Here is a 21,693-nt window from a genome sequence, read left to right as displayed (position 1 = left end):
AATAAATGAGTATTGATTGGTTTAAGTATGTGTACTGGATTTAAGAATATAAAAGGGGATGAAACATGAAAGATTTAAGCTGAAATGGATAAGTTTTCGGGTTCAAGAAATGAATTCTGGGTAAAGTGCATCGGTGCATATTCAACGTGTACCGATGCATCAAGAAAAAATCCCAGAATTTGTTGAAGGTGCATCGATGCATATGGAGTGTATCGATGCACTCATTTAAAATAAATGAACATCGAATTCCATTAGTGCATCGATGCATAAGGAGTGCATCGATGCACCTGCTTAAAATACAAACATCGAATAAGATTTATGCACCGATGCATGGGTAGTGCATCGATGCACCCGTCAAGGGATGCATCCATGCATGGTGTAGTGCATCGATGCATACCTTCAATAAGAGATGAACATAGTTTTTTTTAGCCTAAGGATTAATAGTTTGGAATATATCAATTCGTATGCTAATAAGTATCAATGTATTACTATGTAGATTTAGAGCGTAATCTAATTCCAGAACAATCGAAGGATTAGAATCGAATCAAAGCAAGGCTAAGGTGAGTGCATTTTATAGTTAAAGTGTATAGAGACAAGACTAGTGATAAGTCTATCTCTGATAGTTGAATTAATGATTCCATACCCATGTATATGCATACATATACTATTGTAATAGTGATTGCATGCATAATTCATTATATGTTCATATGACATTGAATGAACGAATATCAATGCCAGAGAATATAATCCAAGTATGTGAAATAATGGAAAAGATTATGGGTTTATATGAAAAGTGATGAAAGAGATATGAAATGAGAAATGTATTCATATTAAGCCCATGCTATATGATACGAGAGCTATAGGTATAGTTGGCATGCCAAGAGTCGAGGGTATATTAGTCCTTCGAGACGTATCCAGTGATCCTTCGGGACGTATCCAGTGGTCCTTCGGGACATATCCAGTGGTCCTTCGGGACGTATCTAGTGGTTCTTTGGGACATAATGGTCATTTGGGACAAATACTGAACAAATGTTCAGTGCCCCATGAGGGAATTTATTGAGCTGTGGTGACAGTATTAGTGCACAACCTCAATGTAGTCAAATACCTCTGTTCTCAATAATGTACATGGGCAATTGAAAGATAAATTATGTGAAAGTGATACAAGAAGATAAGTTTCATATGTACATGACATGATTATATCGGTTATAGTGAAATATATACATGCATATTGAAATGTCATGATGAAATGGTAAGAATGCATATTCATGAATCTATAGCTACATGTTTATTTATTGCCTCACTAAGTCGATGACTTAGCGTGTGAGTGTTTCACACATAGGATCAAAGAAATTAGATGATCAAGGTTAAGCAGTTAGACAACATTACTCCTGTAACTATCAGATCAGAAGTAACTTAATATTATGCCATTTTGTTATGTAAATCAATGTTAGCATGTAATAGAATGTTAAGTTATGTATGCTCTGAGTATTTTGATAAACTTGTATTAACATATGTATATTATTGTATTTTAATAATATAAGTTCAAATGTTTTATCAAGTATGTTTTTTAGTCGTGTTTTTTTAAGAGTATGGGTTTGTTTAGTCAATGTGACATCCTGGACTCGTATCCGGGTCGGGTATGAGTTGAGGGTATTACATTTAATGGTATCAGAGCTACGGTTTAGTCAATTCTCAGCATAAACTGAAGTCTAGAGTGTCTTATAATGTATACATGCCAACAAAATAATGAAAAATTTTGATCTGATAGAATAATAAGTATATTATTTTGCTAATAGAATGATAATATTGTGTCTTTATAGATGTCCAAACATGGTAGTTCTAGAAATGAAGCGAGAGATGATAGATCCGCTGAAAGTAGCAATTAACCTGCTCTGGCTAGGCAGAGTGAAGAACAGACACCCTCTGGAGTGCCTGTGAATGAACAAGATGTATTCTTTAGAACGTTAGATGCGGTATTGACGCGTTTCCAACCTCCTACTACTTCAACTCCGAAAATGAATGTTGTGAAAGAGTTGAAGGGTTTAGGATCTCCCGAGTTTAGAGGGGAAACTGAGGACGGTCATGTTACTGCAGACCTTTGGCTTAATGGCGTGAAAGTCATGCTTGAGGGACTTCATTGTTCCGATGCTGAGAAGCTGGATGGAGTAATTTCCTTGTTAAGAGGGCAAGCAAGGATCTGGTGGACCAATGTTACATTGAGAGTGTCTAGCAATCAAGTAACTTGGTCATTGTTTTTAGAAGAATTCAAGCATAAGTACATCAGAGATCAATTTGTTCGACAGATGAAACAAGAGTTCATGAATTTGAAGCAATGGAATCACACTGTATATGAGTACGAGTATGAATTCAATAAGTTGAGACGCTTTGTTGCCGATCTTGTTCCTACAGAGAAGGATGCTTGTGAATGGTTCGTAGAGGGGTTACGTCATTGGTTGAAGGAAATGCTGATTGTATTGAATCTATCCTCATTTATAGTCAATTCAAGTTCTGCACCATCAAAAATGGGAAAAGATGCTGGTTCTCGATCCCAAGGGAGATCAGAGTCAGTGGCATCCTCCGCTAGAGGATCGAATCCGATGAGAGGTAGACAAACTCAGTCAGTAGGATCTGAAGCTGGGAGAGCTAATCAGAGTCAAGTCAGACAATGCCCACATTATGGAAAGAATCATTCAGGGATATGTAGGATAGTTTTTGGAGCTTGTTTTATATGTGGGGAGACCAGACATTTTGTTCGGGATTGTCCCAGGGTAGCCGATAATTCTGCACAACTAGAGAGGTCTATTTCTGCATGCCAAAGAGGAAGAGGTAGAGGCAGAGGAAGAAATCAGTCAGAGTCCTCTGCTCAACAAGAGATACACTCCACGGCTCGAGTGTATAATCTCAAGACCAATGAGGATTGAGATGACCCAGAGATTGTAATAGGTACCTTTCTATTGTTTGATAAACATGTTATGGTATTGATTGATACGGGGTCTACATATTCATACATTACTAGTAAATTAGTGAGAGAATTGAACATTCCGTTAGAAACTACTAGCAATGAAGTGATAGTGACGAATCTATTAGGGCACAATGCTCGTGTAAATATGGTGAGTCGAGGATGTCCCATACGGATTCAGGGAATTGAATTTCCTGCTAATATGATGGAATTACCTTTTGACGAATTCGAGGTGATACTGGGAATGGACTGGTTATATCGTTACTATGCTAATGTTGACTGTAGAATGAAAAGAGTAACGCTGAGAAGTCCAGAAGGGGTAGATGTGGTGGTATTTAGTAAAGGATGAAATCCATTGGCAAATGTAATTTCAGTAATGTCAGTGAAGAAGTTAATGTTACAGGGATGTCAAGGGTTCATTGCTAATGTATTGGATGTTAGAACCAAGGAGAAAGGGATTGACGAAATTTCTATAGTCAGAGAGTTTTCTGACATTTTTCCTGCAGAGTTACCGGGTTTGCCTCCAGATAGAGAAGTGGAATTCAAGATTGAAATAATGTCTGGAACTTCACCTATTACAATAGTACCATACAGAATGGCTCCAAAAGAGTTGCAAGAATTAAAGATTCAATTACAAGAATTGCTGGATAAAGGTTTTATCAGACCGAGTATCTCACCATGGGAGCTCCAGTTTTGTTTGTTAAGAAGAAAGATGGTTCAATACGTCTCTGCATTGACTACAGACAACTCAATAAGGTGACTATCAAGAATAAATATCCACTTCCTCGAATCGACGACTTATTTGGTCAATTAAAGGGAGTTTTAGTATTCTAGAAAATTGATTTACGTCCGGATTATCACCAATTGAAGATTCAAAAGAAAGATGTTCCAAAGACGGCGTTTAGAACGAGGTATGGTCATTATGAGTTTATCATGATGTCGTTTGGAGTTACGAATGCACCAGTAGCTTTCATTAATGAACAGAATATTCTAACCCTATTTAGATCAATTTGTGGTTATTTTCATTGATGATATTTTAATATATTCAAAGTCAGAGGAAGAGCATAGTTCGCATTTGAAAATTGTCTTACAGATTTTACGGGATGAGAAGCTTTATGCTAAACTTTCTAAATGTGAATTCTGGTTGAGTGAAGTGACATTCCTTGGACATGTAATTTCTACAGAAGGAGTTCGAGTGGATCATCAAAAGATTAAAGCTATTATGGAGTGGGAAGTTCCAAAGAATGTATAGGAAGTTAGAAGTTTTCTGGGATTAGCTGGTTATTATTCGAAGGTTCGTTAAAAACTTTTCCATAATAGTATTACCCCTAACTAAGCTGTTGAGAAAGGAGATAAAATTTTTGTGGACCCACGAATGTCAAGAGAGTTTGAAAGGTTAAAGAAGATTTTGACAGAAGCCCCAGTGTTGATTCAACCTGAGTCTGGCAAGAACTTTGTAGTTTACAGTGATGCGTCTCATAACAGTTTGGGATGCGTGTTAATGCAAGAGGGCAAAGTAGTGGCCTATGCTTCAAGGCAACTAAAACCACACAAAAGAATTATCCTACACACGATCTGGAGATGAAGGCAGTAGTGTTTGCTCTTAAGATCTAGCGTCACTATTTGCATGGTGAAAAGTGCTACTTGTGTACGGATCATAAGAGTTTAAAGTATTTGATGACTCAGAAAGAGTTGAATTTAAGACAGAGAAGATGGGTGGAATTTCTCAAGGATTATGATGTAGTGATCGATTTCCATCCAGGGAAAGTGAATGTGGTAGTGGATGCCTTAAGTAGAAAGACGTTTGCAGCCTTACAAGCTTTGGATGCCAAACTATCATTTGGCGGAGACGGTGCAATTGTGCGGAATTGGCTCTCAAGCCATCATGGCTGGATCGAATTAAGGAATTACAAAGAAAAGATGAAATGTGTTTGAAGAAATTACAACAATTTAAGAATGAAGAGCTAAATGATTATGAAATCAAGTTGGATGAGAACTTGTATTATCAAGAGAGATTGGTGATTCCAAATGATGATGAGTTAAAGAATGATTTATTAATAGAAGTTCATTATAGTCCATTAACGATGCACCCAGGAGGAAACAAAATGTATATGGATCTCAAGAGTCGATATTGGTGGCCTAGAATGAAGAAGGACATTACGGTATTTGTATCAAAGTGTATGACTTGTCAACAAGTCAAAGCTGAGCATCAGGTTCTGTCGGGACTATTACAATTAGTATCAATTTCTCAGTGGAAATGGGAGAATATAACAATGGATTTTGTGACGGGGTTACCTTTAACTCTGAACAAAAGGGATTCAATCTGGGTGATTGTAGATAGATTGACTAAGTCAGCCCATTTTATCCCGGTGCAAACCGATTTCTCCATGGATAAATATGCCGATCTATGTTAGAGAAATTATACGTTTACATGGTATACCTGTTTCTATAATTTCTGATCGGGATCCTAGATTCACATCGCAATTTTGGAAATCATTACATAGAGCGTTGGGAACTCGATTGAACTTTAGTACAACATTTCATCCTCAGACCGATGGACAATCCGAACGAACTATCCAAATTCTGGAGGATATGCTTAGAGCTTGCGTAATCGAATTCAAAGGATCGTGGGAAAGGTATTTGCCACTTACTGAATTTGCATATAACAATAGTTATCAGTCAAGCATCAAAATGGCTCCCTATGAAGCTCTTTATGGAAGAAAATGTCGTTTGCCCTTGAATTGGTTTGAGCTTAATGATAAAGAAATTATTGGTCCCGAGTTGATTCATGAAATGGAAGAAAAAGTTCAAGTGATTCAGAGTAACATCAAAACAGCAGCTGATAGACAGAAATCGTATGCAGATTTAAAGAGAAAGTAAACAAGAAGAGCAGTACTAGAAGTGACAAGAATAACATCACTACTAAAAGATCAGATCAGAAGTAATTGACAAAGTAGGTATTTTGGTTTGTGTATAGAGTGTTGGCATGTAATAAGTTGTTAATTACGAATGCTCTGGTCGATTTGTATTTCGTGATCTCTTTTATGTAAATTAACGTATTTGTTTTAATGAAAGTTTAAAATTTCCCTGTTTTTCTTTAAGTGGCAAAGTTTGAAAAGTCAATGTGACATATCGGACTCATATTCGGGTCGGATACGGGTTAGGGGTGTTACAATTGCAGTCAGTTGTGGCTACATCCACAACAGAGGCAGAATATGTAGCAGCTACACAAGCCAGTAAAGAAGCAATTTGGTTGAAAATTATTGGAGGAGTTTGGGCATAATCAAGAGTATGTCTCTCTATTTTCTGACAGTCAAAGTGCCTTGCATCTAGCAAGGAATCCAACATTTCATTCAAGGACAAAGTACATACGAGTTTAGTACCATTTCATTCGTGAAAAGGTGGAAGAAGAGACGATAGATATACAAAAGATCTATGCCAAAGACAACATAGCAGATTTCATGATGAAGACAATTAATATTGATAAATTTACCTGGTGTTGATCCTCTTGTGGCTTGTCAGAAACGTAAGCAATATGAAGGTACAAGGTAGAAAGAATGGTGTGAAGATATGAGTTCCAATCAAATATTCAAATGGGAGATTGTTGAAAATTTGATATGCACCGAAAGTAGCATGCAAAAGTTGAAAAAAAAATTCCACTAAAAGATTTTGTTGAATTTGGGCATTGGTATAATTGCAATTTAGTCATTATACTTTAGGGTATTTACAAGACTAGTCCTTAAGCTTCAACTATAAATACCCTATCTCATTTAGCTTCAAAACCATCCCAAATCATTCTAATTTTCTCTCAATACTAGAAAATTTAGAGAGTTTTCTTGAGAGCTGTTTTCTCCTTTTTAGCAAGAGAGAATTATCATTATTTTTTCCTTGGTAGATTGAGAGAAATTGTAATTCTTATTTTCTTATAGTGAAATTCTCCTACCGTTGCCCGTGGTTTTTACCCTATATTATTTAGGAGTTTTATACGTAAATTTTGTATCTTATTTATCTTTATTTTTTATTTTCTCAAATTATCAGTTGTCATTTTGCTCTATCCGATAGCCGTATTCCGCAACAATAAAATCCCCAAATTTCTTCAATCTCTCTTTATAATTACTATTTTGTCCTTCTAAGCAAGAGAAGGGTGGAAGCGAAATGAACATAAGAAAGTAACGAGACTAACGCTTTCGGAAAGTATCAAACTTGGTGCGATTATACACAAAACCTGTCACTAGCTAAAATGCAGCAACTCTTTCCAACAGAGGGAAATTTATACATTTTGCTACATATATTACTTGCTGATATCACAAAATGGCTCATCAGCTCATCATTTATACACTTAAATTAATAGGCATGGAAAACCCAAATATACTTTAATCGAGTTTTTCCATAATCCGAATGACTAACTCAACAAGAAGTTTTATTTGTGGCCATAAATTTGTTATAAATATGATAATACGTACAGGAGCCAGATTCTATATTTACTGAGAGACACGCCATTTGAAGATAATAAGATGATGAAAGAGGATCATAATGATGATGTACAAACATCCATTGGCATCTTCCCCTCGAAACTTTTCGACACTCAGTTAGGGTAAGGTAATCTGCAACAAGCAAGCATTCCAACATACTCAGACGAAGCTCTATGGCATAAACCAGACATCAATAAAGGCTTTATGTAGTCCTTTGAAATCGTTACGAAAATGCATTCGTATATATTGTTCATTCAGTAGTATTAATGATAAAATATAACATTGTTGTTCCTTTAGAGTATTTTAAGGTGTATGCATTGTATTAATTAAATTTTTTGAACAGATAAAAAGTAGTAATCACACCAAACAAATAAAAAAAACAAATCAAAAAATGTATGAATGGTGCTAAAATCGTGTTACCCCAATCTGAGAGAAATGTCAGAGCTAAAGCTTCTCCATGCATGGCCATTAGACTTGATGGTCGGCCTTGCTCAGCCACATGAGGTGGCAAATTCACATCTATACCAAAATCAACTTTACCATTGAATGAAATGAAAACCATGCAGGAAAGTAAGAGTTTTCCAGGTGATATACACTCACTTCTCTTTCAAACGCTGGTTTTTTCTGTCAGTTCTACTCCCTTCAAATTCAACAGGGTAAAAGTAATTTATCAGCACTGAAGATCATTTGACCAAGAAAGGACAGAAATCTTGGGAATAAAACAAAGTACAGGTATCTTTTTGCAATCATTGGCAAAAACCATAATATATATACATATATAAAAGTATATATCCGCTTACACCATTAAAACTAATCAGTTTTACACTAATTATAGTCATTAAATTTAAATAAATAAAAGGTTTATATTTGATTAAAATTTATAATTCATAAATAAATATTTTAACTCAAAGTAAAATTATATCTATTTTTACCCAATCCAAAATCTTAAACCCTAAACTCCAAATCATAAACTTTAAATCCTAAATATTAAAACTTAAATCTTAAACCCTAAACCATAATCCTAAAAGGAAAAATATTGTTTCACTATGAGTTAAAGAAATATTTATTTATTTGTTATAAATTTTAATTAAATCTAAGTCATGTTTTTATTTAAGTCCAATGACTATAAATTAGTGTAAAATTTATTAGTTTTAAGTAGAGTTAGGATCCACTTAAACATAGTGTACAACTTTTAGTTTTACACCATTTTAGAATCTTTGGATGAAAGAAAATTAAAGACTAAGATTAACTCCTTGATTTTTTTCCAGGGAATATCTTCTTTTTTTACTATTAATCTCAACCTTTGATTTTCCCTCATCTAACGATCCTAAAAAGGTGTTAAACTTTTAATTTTACTATGTAATTGGATCCTAGCCCTATATATGGGCGAACAAACTCGACTAACTTGAAAAATTGATTTTTTCAATTGGATTTGAATTGACTTTGAGTTGTAATTTCATAAACTCCACTTAGCTAAAAAAATTCAAATTCAAATCAAGTTATAAAATACAACTTGAATAGTAGCTCATACAACTCGAAATTTTATTATTAATATATTGATTTTCAGTTTGAGTCGAGCCTCTCAACACTGTATGATATATGTATGTCATATATGAAAAATATGAAGAAATATATATGTATCATATATGGTTATAAAAATCATTTAAATTGGAATAAAAATATTATAATATTATAAATATTTACAATTAAATTTAAACAGAAACTTAAAAAACATAACTCGAAAAAAATTTCAAATCATGTTTGAATTATAAAATAAGACTCGTCAACTCAAATAACTCAAAATTTTTTACTCGACTCGACTTGACTCAATTAAATACCTCTCTATATATGGTTAGGATCGATGATGGACCCAGGGAGTATTGGGATGTGGTCACATCTCTCGAAGTTTCAAATCCCCATAAATTTTAAGTATTTCTTATGATTATCTAATTTTGCATCATGTTTTATAGTTTCCCACTCTTAAATTCTTAATATAACTTTAAGTTCAATTCCCTGACATAAATTTTTGCATCCATCTTGATTAGTATTCACTTACACCTAGAGTAAAACTTCTACTTTTATATCTTTTAGGATAGTTGGATAGAGTGAGAATATATGGTTGAGATCATCTTCTTGTTTATTTTTCCTATGAATATCTTTTCATTTATATCCGTTAATCTCAACGGTCTATTTTTACTCATCTAATGGTTCTAAAATTGTGTAAAACTAAAAAAAATTACATAATATAAACGGATACTGCTCATATATACATATATTATATTATACCTTCCTTTTGAGGGTGCTGATTTCTTTGAAAAATCGTTCATCCTGATATATAGAAAGCAGTCAGCATAAGTTAAATCACAATGTACAAAAGTGTCACATGAAAACCTGGTTTACTGAGAGGTGAGTTGGGGCTTGAAGAACACCTTAGTTTGCGTAACTCGTTTAAGGCCTCCTTCAAGTAATTTCTCAAGCTGTTTTAATTCCTCTAAATCTAACCCTTGGAGCTCCTCTCCTCTCAGCTGCCTATGAATGAAAGGATGGCATCAATGGCTCTAACACAGAAACAACAAAACAGTTCTAACATGCAGATTTACCTCAGTTCTCGTGTCTTTTCTGCTATCTCCTTGCTCAACATGGCACATGTGCTACTTTGAAGCTAAATCAAGAAAGAAAAAACAATATCAGATATCGTAGCATCAATGGCATAAGAGAATGAGGCTCTGTTGCAAGCATTTGCAAGGGACAGTGCTGCTTGAGTTCTTAAATTCATAGTCACTCAACTTTGAGTGTTAAAATTACTGCATATATAATAAGACAAATTTGAGTGTTGTAAATGAGTATATAATTAATCAAAAAATAAATAAATGAGTATATAATTCGGATATTAATCTTAAGTTTTGTAGCCAACTATATATTATATGTTATGCATTTGTTTGGTTGAAATAGAAAGGGACAAAATATATAGAAACAAGTCAAATGCATATTCTTTGAGTCTATTATATTTAGGATTTGGTCCAAAATTTCTAATTGACCAGGCAAGAGCTGGTGTACGAGAGGTTCACTTCCCACCATTCAACCCAGTAAACAAGAGAACTGCCTTAACCTATATCGATCTAGCTTTAAAATTTAATTAAATTATTGTTTTCTTTGACTATGTAACAACCCGGAATAAAATTTAGAGAAAAAAAATTTAATTAAGTAATTTGGCAAAATTTGAGGATTAAATCGAAAGTTTTCAAAATTGTAGGCCATTTTAGAAGTTAAAGGAAATTCAGGGACCAAGCCCTGCATTACTCCTTTTAGTGTCGGCAGAAAATTTCATTTAAGCGTATGAATGGTTTTCTGTTTTCAAAACAGAAAACAATTGTGAAATTCCTCCTCCCGCACTCTACTTCAAAGCCGATTCCGACGCCGTCCGAATTCCGATCGTTGTTTTGAAACCACCGTTGTGTTCATCATCGAGCGAGGAACAAACCCTTCAAATTAATTGAAGCGAAACGCGGCCAAACGTCGGGAATTTCCAGTCAAAGTAGCGACGGTTTTGTTAGCTCTATCGCCGAGGAAATCTTAAATTCACCGCTGATCGTTGCTCCGTTTACGACACCTCCCGCACCATCGTGTTCCTTGTGCCGTTCCGAGTTCACCGGTGTCAACCTTGTCCGCCGTAGACGGCGACGCGTGAGGAGGTGGTGCAGTCAAAGATTCGGCCGATTTGAAATCGAGCTCTCCGCCGTTCAAAAATTTGAACCGATCGTTGTAAGTATCTTGAAATCGCTCAAAATAATTTTTAGAAATTTTTCTGGGATTTTTAGGGCCCCGGAGGACGCCTCACGCGCCACACGCGCCGCCGCAGGGCGAGTGGCTGCTGGAAACCGGTTTAACCGGTTTTCAACCGGTTCTGACCGGTTTGACCGGTTTCAACCGGTTCGAACCGGTTTGACCGGTCTGAATCGGTTTGACCGGTCTGACCCGACCCGACCGTTGACCCGACCCGACCCGACCGTTGACCCGACCCGACCGTTGACCGTTGACCGTTGACCGTTGACCATTGACTTTCTTTGACCAAAACTTAAAATGGCTTTGACCGAGCATTAAACGACCGTTAATCTTTTCCGAGTATACCTATTGTGATTTTATGGAAATGTTGGGACACACTGAGCCTAGCTCACCTTTTGAAAATGTTTTCCCCTTTCAGATACTGTTGGGTAGATACCTTGGTTCGAGCACTTGGAGGATCAACATATCTCTTGAAGTAAATCAGATTGTAATGTTTTTATCTGGCAAGTTTACTTTATTTTGGTGACATGGACCTTATTTTAAAATATCGGATTTTATAATGATAACACTTTTGCTACTACTGCTCGGTTCATTGTGATTTTGAATTTGAAGACATGTTTTAAATTAAATTATTATTTATTTGTACTATATTTACAAGTTGGATTTTGATAGTATAAATTGTTTATAATTTCATGTTTTTATAATGTGATTTTATATTGATGGAATAACGGTTGCGAAAAATGTCTTTAATAATTATAATGTGATCCACTAGACTTAGTCGAAACGCATAGGCCGGGTCTAGGGGGTTACATTTATTGGTATCAGAGCTTTTGGTTTTAACCCTCGGACTGTGTATGAGTCCACATTGAAAATACGGTTTTGAAATATTTTACAAAACGAGTTACTAAGGCCATGTCACAAAGTTATTAAGATTTTAACTATGTTTGAGACTCCAAGTGCTTATCTAACCCTAAGTTTTATCTTCTGTAGTAAACTTGAGATCCATCAAAATGAGTGCTAGACGTAGTCGTCGAACTAGCCGTGGACGAGGTCGAGTGGCTAGATTCGCAGATCCGATCGATGAGATACGGGTAGATCCCCCACCTCCGATAGGTGATCATGCTCCTACGACCCCAACGGATCTGCCTCCTGCCGCTGGTATTGGCATGACTACACCGATAATAGGAGCGACCGATATTGAGTTAGAGTCTACCGGAGTTGCTTTGGATGAGAATTTTGGTAGACAATTTCTGCAGTTAATACAGGGAGCAGTCAGAGCTACTGGTGTTGTATCTGAGGTTCCTATTTCGCAGACTTTGATTGCCAATTGAGTTAGAACTTTTGGGGGACAGATAGGTGGAGCTCCTACTGAAGCTGAGGATTGGCTCCAGGATACAGAGAGACGCATGGATCAGTTGGGTTTGGACTCAATTAAGAGATATCAGGGTGCTGTGGCGATGTTAGATGGCAATGCCTACACTTGGTGGGAGTCAGTGACCAGTAGTGTTCCTACCGATCGTTTGACCTGGAATTTCTTTAAGGATCGCTTTCGGAGCCGTTTTCTAGGAGAGCGCTACTTAGCTCAGAGACGACAACAGTTTCAAGACCTGGTTCAGGGAGACATGACTGTTTCTGAATATGAGATCGAGTTCCTGAAATTGCTGAAGTATGGATTCAGTATGGTACCTACGGAGAGAGATCGATGTCGTAAATTTGCCCTTGGACTCAGATACGAGCTGCGTAGGCAAGTTGTAACCCATCAGGATGAGATATTTGATGTGCTGGTGGGCAGAGCCAAAGATGCGGAAGAGGTGGAGTATTTAGCTTCTGGTAGAGAGCGTGTTGATCAAGATCGATCTAAGAAATTTTCAGGCCCGATGGAGTCATCAGCACAGTCCGGAAAGAGGACTCTTACTTCAGCTCCTCAGAGAAGCAATACACGTTTCAGGCCTGCAGCATCCTCACCTTTAGCTGTCAGTCGAGGCGGTTCCTCGTCGTATTATAATGGGCCCCTTTGTGAGTATTGTGGTAAACAACACTCAGGAGAGTGTCGTAAGAAGATGGGTCTTTGCTATCAGTGTGGATCTAGTGGTCATTATCGGAGGGATTGTCCTCAGTTAGTTTCGTTTGAGCAGACCACTACCCAAACTCCTGTGCGTTCGCAGACTACAGTACAGACCCCAATTAGAGATCGTAGTCAAGGAAAGACTCGAGGATCAGCGTCCAGGACAGACAGTAGAGCCCGACCTCAGCAAAATAGAGGGCCAACAGCTTCTGAGGCTAGACAGCCAGCTTTGGTTTATGCAACTAGACGTCGTGATGACAGAGATGAGCCTGAGGTTATTGCAGGTACATTTACTATTTATTCTATCCCATACTTTGCATTACTGGACAATGGCTCCACTCACTCCTATGTATCGAGCTCAGTATCTCGAAACCTTCAGATTTCGATAGAGAACACTGAAAATACTGTTACAGTTACGAGTCCAGTAGGACAAGCAGTATTAGTGAATAAAGTATTTCGGCGTTGCCCTCTCGAGGTTCAGGGAGAAATTTTTCTCGCTGATCTTATGGAGCTTCCTCTAGAGGAGTTTGATCTAATTCTTGGAATGGATTGGTTGAATAAACACAAGGTAAAGCTGGATTGCGAATACAAGCGGGCTACTCTGAAGACTTCAGATGGTCGGACTGTTGTGTTAATTGGGGAACGGCGTGGCTATCTCTCCAATATAGTTTCAGCGATGGAAATTGATCGTATGATCCGAAAGGGATATGAGACCTTCATTGCTTGTATTTTGAACACCAAAGGTGCATTGTCCACGATCGAGGAGATTCGTACAGTTAGCGAGTTTCCTGATGTTTTTCCGGAGGAGTTGCCTGGGTTACCTCCTGATAGAGAGGTAGAGTTCGAGATTGAGACTTATCCAGGATCTTCACCTATTTCTATGGCACCTTATCGTATGGCTCCAAAGGAACTTAAGGAGTTGAAAGTCCAATTGCAAGAATTATTCGATCGAGGATTTATCCGACATAGTACTTCACCATGGGGAGCTCCAGTTCTATTCGTGAAAAAGAAGGATGGGTCGCTAAGATTATGTATTGACTATCGGAAATTGAACAAGATGACGGTCAAGAATAAATACCCATTACCCAGGATAGATGACTTATTGATCAATTGCGAGGAGCTACTGTATTCTCTAAGATTGATCTTCGTTCGGGGTATTATCAATTGAAAGTTAAAGGATCTGATGTTGCAAAAACGGCCATTCGCACTAGATATGGTCATTATGAATTTTTAGTGATGCCTTTTGGTTTGACGAACGCTCCTGCAACTTTTATGGATTTGATGAATCGGGTGTTCCGACCATATTTGGATCAATTTGTAGTGGTCTTCATTGACGATATTCTGATCTATTCTCGTACGGAGGCAGAGCATGACGAGCATTTGAAGATCGTTCTGCGGACTTTGAGAGAGCATCGTCTATATGCCAAACTAAGCAAGTGTGAGTTTTGGCTTCAAGAAGTGTCATTTCTGGGGCATATTATTCTGCGCGAGGTGTTCAGGTTGATCCCAGCAAGATAGAGGCTATTATGAATTGGAAACGACCTAAGAACGTATCTGAAATCCACAGTTTCTTGGGCTTGGCTGGTTATTATCGACGTTTTGTTGAGGGCTTTTCGATCATTGCTTCTCCTTTGACAAAGTTGTTAAGGAAGAATGTGTCGTTTGACTGGGGTGAGGCACAACAGGAGAGCTTTGAGAAATTAAAGGCGGTTTTGACTCAAGCACCGGTGTTGATTCAACCACAGTCCGGGAAGGATTTTACAGTGTATAGTGATGCTTCACATTCAGGACTTGGTTGTGTTTTAATGCAGGAAAGTAAGGTGGTGGCTTATGCATCCCGTCAGCTGCGACCGCATGAGTGTAATTATCCTACTCACGATTTAGAGTTGGCAGCAGTAATTTTTGCCTTGAAGATATGGAGACACTATCTTTATGGAGAGAAGTGTTACATTTTCACAGATCATAAGAGCTTAAAGTATCTTCTGACCCAGAAGGAACTTAATTTGAGACAGCGTCGCTGGTTAGAGCTTCTAAAGGATTATGATTGCGTGATTGATTACCACCCTGGTAAAGCTAACATTGTAGCAGATGCTTTGAGTCGAAAGACAGTATCGGAGTTGAGGTCTTTAATGGCCAAGATGAATTTATATGACGATGGCACTTTGTTAGCAGAATTGCAAGTTAAGCCGACCTTGGTTGATGAGATCAAAGCTAAGCAGCCCCTTGATAGCTCCTTGCTTTCCATCTTTGAGCAAGTAGAGCAGGGGACAAACACAGATTACGCACTTGATCAGGATGAAGTTTTATGCTTTAAAGGTAGATATTGTGTGCCTGATGACGTTGAATTGAGGCAGACTATCCTTACTGAGGCTCACAGTAGTCCATATGCTATGCACCCCGGAGGAGATAAGATGTACCGGAATTTGAGAGAGAGGTATTATTGGACTGGTATGAAGAAAGACATATCTGACTTTGTGGCTAGGTGTTTGACTTGTCAGCAAGTTAAGGCAGAACATCAACATCCATCAGGTTTGTTACAGCCTATCAAGATTCCTGAATGGAAATGGGAGCGTATTACTATGGATTTTGTTACTGGCTTGCCTATGACTCCTTTGAAAAAAAATTCAGTTTGGGTGATTGTTGACAGACTTACAAAGTCAGCTCACTTCATTCCTGTGCGAGTAAATTATACTTTGGATAAGCTGGCAAGATTGTATATTTCAGAGATTGTCAGATTGCATGGTATTCCATTGTCTAATATTTCTGATCGAGATCCGAGATTTACTTCGAGATTTTGGAAGGCGTTACATACGGCTTTGGGAACAAGATTGGATTATAGTACATCCTTTCATCCACAAACTGATGGTCAATCTGAGAGAGTAATTCAGATTCTGGAGGATATGTTGCGGGGTTGCGTAATCGATTTTCATGGTAGTTGGGAGAACTTTTTGCCGTTGGCTGAATTTGCTTACAATAACAGTTATCAGACCAGTATTCGTATGGCACCCTATGAAGCACTCTATGGGCGTAAATGTCGCACTCCGATCTGTTGGACTGAGTTGCGTGATAGGAAAACGTTGGGACCTGAGTTAGTGCGAGAGATGGAGGACACAGTCAGATTAATCCGTGACCGTCTGAAAGAGGCATTTGATAGGCAGAAATCTTATGCAGATCAAAGAAGGAAGGATATACAGTTTGAAGTGGGAGATCGGGTCTTTTTGAAAGTTTCACCCTGGAAGAAAGTATTGAGATTCGGGCGTAAGGGTAAATTAAGTCCAAGATTTATTGGACCATTTCGTATCTTGAAGAGGGTAGGACCTGTAGCATATCAGCTTGAGTTGCCTTCTGAGTTAAGTCGTATTCATGATGTTTTTCATGTATCAATGTTGAGGAAATACCGTCCAGATCCAGGTCACATTATTCAGGTTGAAGAAGTAGAGCTAAGACCTGATTTGTCATATGAGGAGGAGCCCATTCAGATTTTAGAAAGAGATGAAAGAGTTCTTCGGAATAGGCGAATTCCAATGGTCAAAGTTCAGTGGAGTAATCGAGGCCCCTCAGAAGCTACTTGGGAGACATTGGAGTCAATGGAGGCTCAGTTTCCTCAACTATTCTCATAAGGTAAATTTCGAGGACGAAATTTCTTGTAGAGGGGGAGAATTGTAACAACCCGGAATAAAATTTAGAGAAAAAAAATTTAATTAAGTAATTTGGCAAAATTTGAGGATTAAATCGAAAGTTTTCAAAATTGTAGGCCATTTTAGAAGTTAAAGGAAATTCAGGGACCAAGCCCTGCATTACTCCTTTTAGTGTCGGCAGAAAATTTCATTTAAGCGTATGAATGGTTTTCTGTTTTCAAAACAGAAAACAATTGTGAAATTCCTCCTCCCGCACTCTACTTCAAAGCCGATTCCGACGCCGTCCGAATTCCGATCGTTGTTTTGAAACCACCGTTGTGTTCATCATCGAGCGAGGAACAAACCCTTCAAATTAATTGAAGCGAAACGCGGCCAAACGTCGGGAATTTCCAGTCAAAGTAGCGACGGTTTTGTTAGCTCTATCGCCGAGGAAATCTTAAATTCACCGCTGATCGTTGCTCCGTTTACGACACCTCCCGCACCATCGTGTTCCTTGTGCCGTTCCGAGTTCACCGGTGTCAACCTTGTCCGCCGTAGACGGCGGCGCGTGAGGAGGTGGTGCAGTCAAAGATTCGGCCGATTTGAAATCGAGCTCTCCGCCGTTCAAAAATTTGAACCGATCGTTGTAAGTATCTTGAAATCGCTCAAAATAATTTTTAGAAATTTTTCCGGGATTTTTAGGGCCCCGGAGGACGCCTCACGCGCCACACGCGCCGCCGCAGGGCGAGTGGCTGCTGGAAACCGGTTTAACCGGTTTTCAACCGGTTCTGACCGGTTTGACCGGTTTCAACCGGTTCGAACCGGTTTGACCGGTCTGAATCGGTTTGACCGGTCTGACCCGACCCGACCGTTGACCCGACCCGACCCGACCGTTGACCCGACCCGACCCGACCGTTGACCGTTGACCGTTGACCATTGACTTTCTTTGACCAAAACTTAAAATGGCTTTGACCGAGCATTAAACGACCGTTAATCTTTTCCGAGTATACCTATTGTGATTTTATGGAAATGTTGGGACACACTGAGCCTAGCTCACCTTTTGAAAATGTTTTCCCCTTTCAGATACTGTTGGGTAGATACCTTGGTTCGAGCACTTGGAGGATCAACATATCTCTTGAAGTAAATCAGATTGTAATGTTTTTATCTGGCAAGTTTACTTTATTTTGGTGACATGGACCTTATTTTAAAATATCGGATTTTATAATGATAACACTTTTGCTACTACTGCTCGGTTCATTGTGATTTTGAATTTGAAGACATGTTTTAAATTAAATTATTATTTATTTGTACTATATTTACAAGTTGGATTTTGATAGTATAAATTGTTTATAATTTCATGTTTTTATAATGTGATTTTATATTGATGGAATAACGGTTGCGAAAAATGTCTTTAATAATTATAATGTGATCCACTAGACTTAGTCGAAACGCATAGGCCGGGTCTAGGGGGTTACAGACTAAAACCTAACTAGATCGTTAAAATTTTAATAGGGAAACATGTCAACTTATTTAGCAATCCACATTTACTTTAAATAATATATAGAAATATTTAAGAAGTTATCCATCTCAAGAGTTATCGCGTGAATTGTAAGACAATAATTTTATCTAAAAAATTGTATATAATTTGACCAAATTTTGAAGGTGAGGGTTAAAATGATAAAAAATTATGGCCATTGTGACAAAATGAATAAATGTTACACGTTAAATTTGTTATTATACAAAAATAATAATATTGTATCATCAAATTTAATTAAATTAACGATTATTTGAGCATATAAAATTTTTTAGACCCTTATTTTGAATATGTTTGAAAACATTTGACCTCTCCTTCGACTGAGTCAATGGTTAAGCCTTTAAAAATATTTTTTATTTAACCATTTTAAAAGATAGACCTTTTATGTGAATAAATCTTAAAATAATTAGAATTTGGGTGCTTATTTGAACATTTAACCAAAAAAAACAATCTATACTATTGGTTCAAGACTGAAGTTAGAAAACTAACACTAAAAGAAGATTTTTAGATAATTATGACTTATTTATGATAATTAGTTTAAATAGTTTGTGGAATGATGGGTAGCAAAATGAAATGATAAAAAAAACATATATATATATATATATATTATTAAGTCATAGCTTGTGAAGAGTGTCAATATTCAAAGATTGCAACTTCTTGTGACAAATGTAGACTTGGATGAAATTGATTGAATCTTGGAACAATTGTTGCTAATATAGAAAAGAAGAAGAAGATGAAATGATGTTCAAAGCTCTAACCTGCAGTTCAAGGGATGGAATTGGATCCAATCTGTCGATCCTTTCTGACAGCAGATTTCGCCTTTCAATCACCTGCCTCGTACTTAAGGATACACCAATACAACATGATATTTGCAAGATTTTTCAAGGACCAATTTCTCAGTATTAATTTGCAAACCATATATATCTGTGGGAAGGCTAACACTCATCATACCACACCCTAAAGTTTGTTTTGCAAAGATAGGGTTCCATGCCATACCCTAAAAGAACCAGAAGCAAAACAAGAGAAAGCCATAGACAAAGCTCGAGAAGCAACATGTTTAAGACACAAAATCAATGATGAATGAGTGCCTATTTTGTATAAGACCTACGATTTGCATGTATCAGTGTTCACGCCAGGTTCATTTTAGGCAAAGCTTTGCTCGTTGTCCAGTTAAATTTGATAATCGCATCGTTTGCAATAAGGATAAAAAAAATGAATTGAAGGTCAAAATGATGAAAGTTTTGCTTTGAATTTGAATCGATTTAATTGAACCAGGAGGGTAAGTAGAATATCAGGGTTCTCTTGTACCTGCAACAGAATACAATACACTGAAGGCGTCGTCTATCAGACAGAAAATCAGTCATAAAATATGGCTTCTGCAACCTTCAACATATAGAAATATCTTGGGCTTCAAGTTATAGTAGTACTGCATATGTGTTTTTTACTAAAGGGAGAAGCTTTTTTTAATAGAAATGTATAGGAATCCAGTACATTTCAGTCATTATGATTTACACTTTTAACACAGTTTTCTTTTTCTTGATTCTAAATATCTTCATTCAATGCCATAATATCTTGGTCTCTTTATCTCAGTCATTGACCTACGCAATATAATATACAAGCAAACAGCATGCGTAGTTTCCTACGAAAAAAGAAAAAAGAAAAAACCAGACTGAAAAATAGAGCAAGAGCACAAAAGGACGATGACATATAATACGAGAGAAGGGAAGAAGAAGCATAATATTAAATTGAGGCCGTAATTAACACATCATAATCGCAATTTAGTACTATGAGTGAAGAAGACGAAGAAGAAAGAGGAATTTACCTGGTGTTGGAGTACTCGAAGAGCTTCCCGGTGTTAGAAAACACTAAAAGAGCAATCTCGGCATCGCAAAGAGTAGAGAGCTCATGAGCTTTCTTGAAAAGCCCTCTTCTCCTCTTAGAGAAAGTCACCTGCCTCGCCGCTAAGTTGTCGATTTTCTTGATCTGGATTTTCTGTCTCGTCATTTGATCAATTTTATCCAAACCTTTCATACAAAATCAAACCAAAGCACCATTTGAACCAATACTTCCTTAGAATCAAAGGCAAACAGTGATATTTCCAGAAAAAGGGTGTTTCAAAGAAGATCAAAATTTAGTCAAAACACAAAAAAATCCAATCGGAAATGAAAATTCGCCAAGCTATTGAGGAATAGAAAAAAAAAATAAAGGGTGTTCGGTTTTGGTAACAAAAAATAAAAAACGGGAGAATCCACAGAAAGAAAAAACAAAAAAAATGGTGTTTAGTTTCATTAACAAGAAAACTCCACAGATCGAGCAAAAATACAAGAAGAGAAGCAAGTTTAAGATGAGCAAACGTTTCTAGATATGCGAAAATGTATAGAAAAGGAATCGGTGATATAAAAAGCAAAGAGATCAACCGCAGCACAGTTTTCTTTCCAAATTAAGCTTAGCGTAATCAATACTTTACGAAAAAAAATAATAAAATAGAAAAAGAACCCCAGGGTACCTCATCAATAAAAGCATAAAAAACCCTAGATAGGGATTAGAAACTAGCTAGAAAGGATAAGAGCATAGCCAAAGAGGGGGAGAAGAGAGTGAAGAAAAAGACATTAAAAACCTACCAACGGAAGCACATTTAACGAGAAAAATTGAAGGAAGAACAAGTGAAGGGATTGGAGTGAGTTTGTATGGCTTTTCACATAATATATCTGCTTTTTAGGACTTCACAAAGAACCAGATACAAAGCCACCAATTGTTTTCAGAGAGAGGGAATTTGGAAGGGATATAAAAAGAAAAAGGAACTAAGTAAAGATATTGAAAGATTCTTTTTTTTATGTCCCAAACAATGAGTGAGGACCTCACCCGCAAAAAAAAAAAAAAAAACACTGTCGTAATCATTTTTGAAAATAATTGTATTTTAAAAATAAGGGTAAAGTATAGTAATGGTCACTGAATTTTTCTAATACTTACATTTAGGTTCTCCAACTTTTAAAACCTGTAATACAATCCTTTAACATTTAGTCTGCTTGCAATATGGTTCCCGACGTAACCGACCGTTTGACACCATTATATTGTCGTTAATACGTTTGTAATATGGTCATTAAACTTTTCAGGCGCTTGCATTTAGGTCCCCCAACTTTTAAAACTTGCAACACAATCCTCAATTTTATTCTAAACCCTAAATTCCATTTCGATCTCGAACTTCCTTCTTCGCTTCTCTCTTCTCATTTCTAGCTTAACTTTTCAATCGGGATGCTTGGGAA

General features: G+C 37.1%; 1 pseudogene; it reads right to left on the bottom strand.

Moving 5' to 3' along the window:
- Nucleotides 1–7,258: 7,258 nt before the first annotated feature.
- On the bottom strand, nt 7,259–21,197 carry LOC120120622 (annotated as a pseudogene).
- Nucleotides 21,198–21,693: the final 496 nt, after the last annotated feature.

The sequence above is a fragment of the Hibiscus syriacus genome, unplaced genomic scaffold (assembly GCF_006381635.1).
Source record: "Hibiscus syriacus cultivar Baekdansim isolate YM2019G1 unplaced genomic scaffold, ASM638163v2 tig00110342_pilon, whole genome shotgun sequence".
Taxonomy (NCBI): Eukaryota; Viridiplantae; Streptophyta; class Magnoliopsida; order Malvales; family Malvaceae; genus Hibiscus; species Hibiscus syriacus.
Note: the sequence above shows the minus strand (reverse complement) of the source record. Positions and strands in the feature narration are given on the sequence as shown.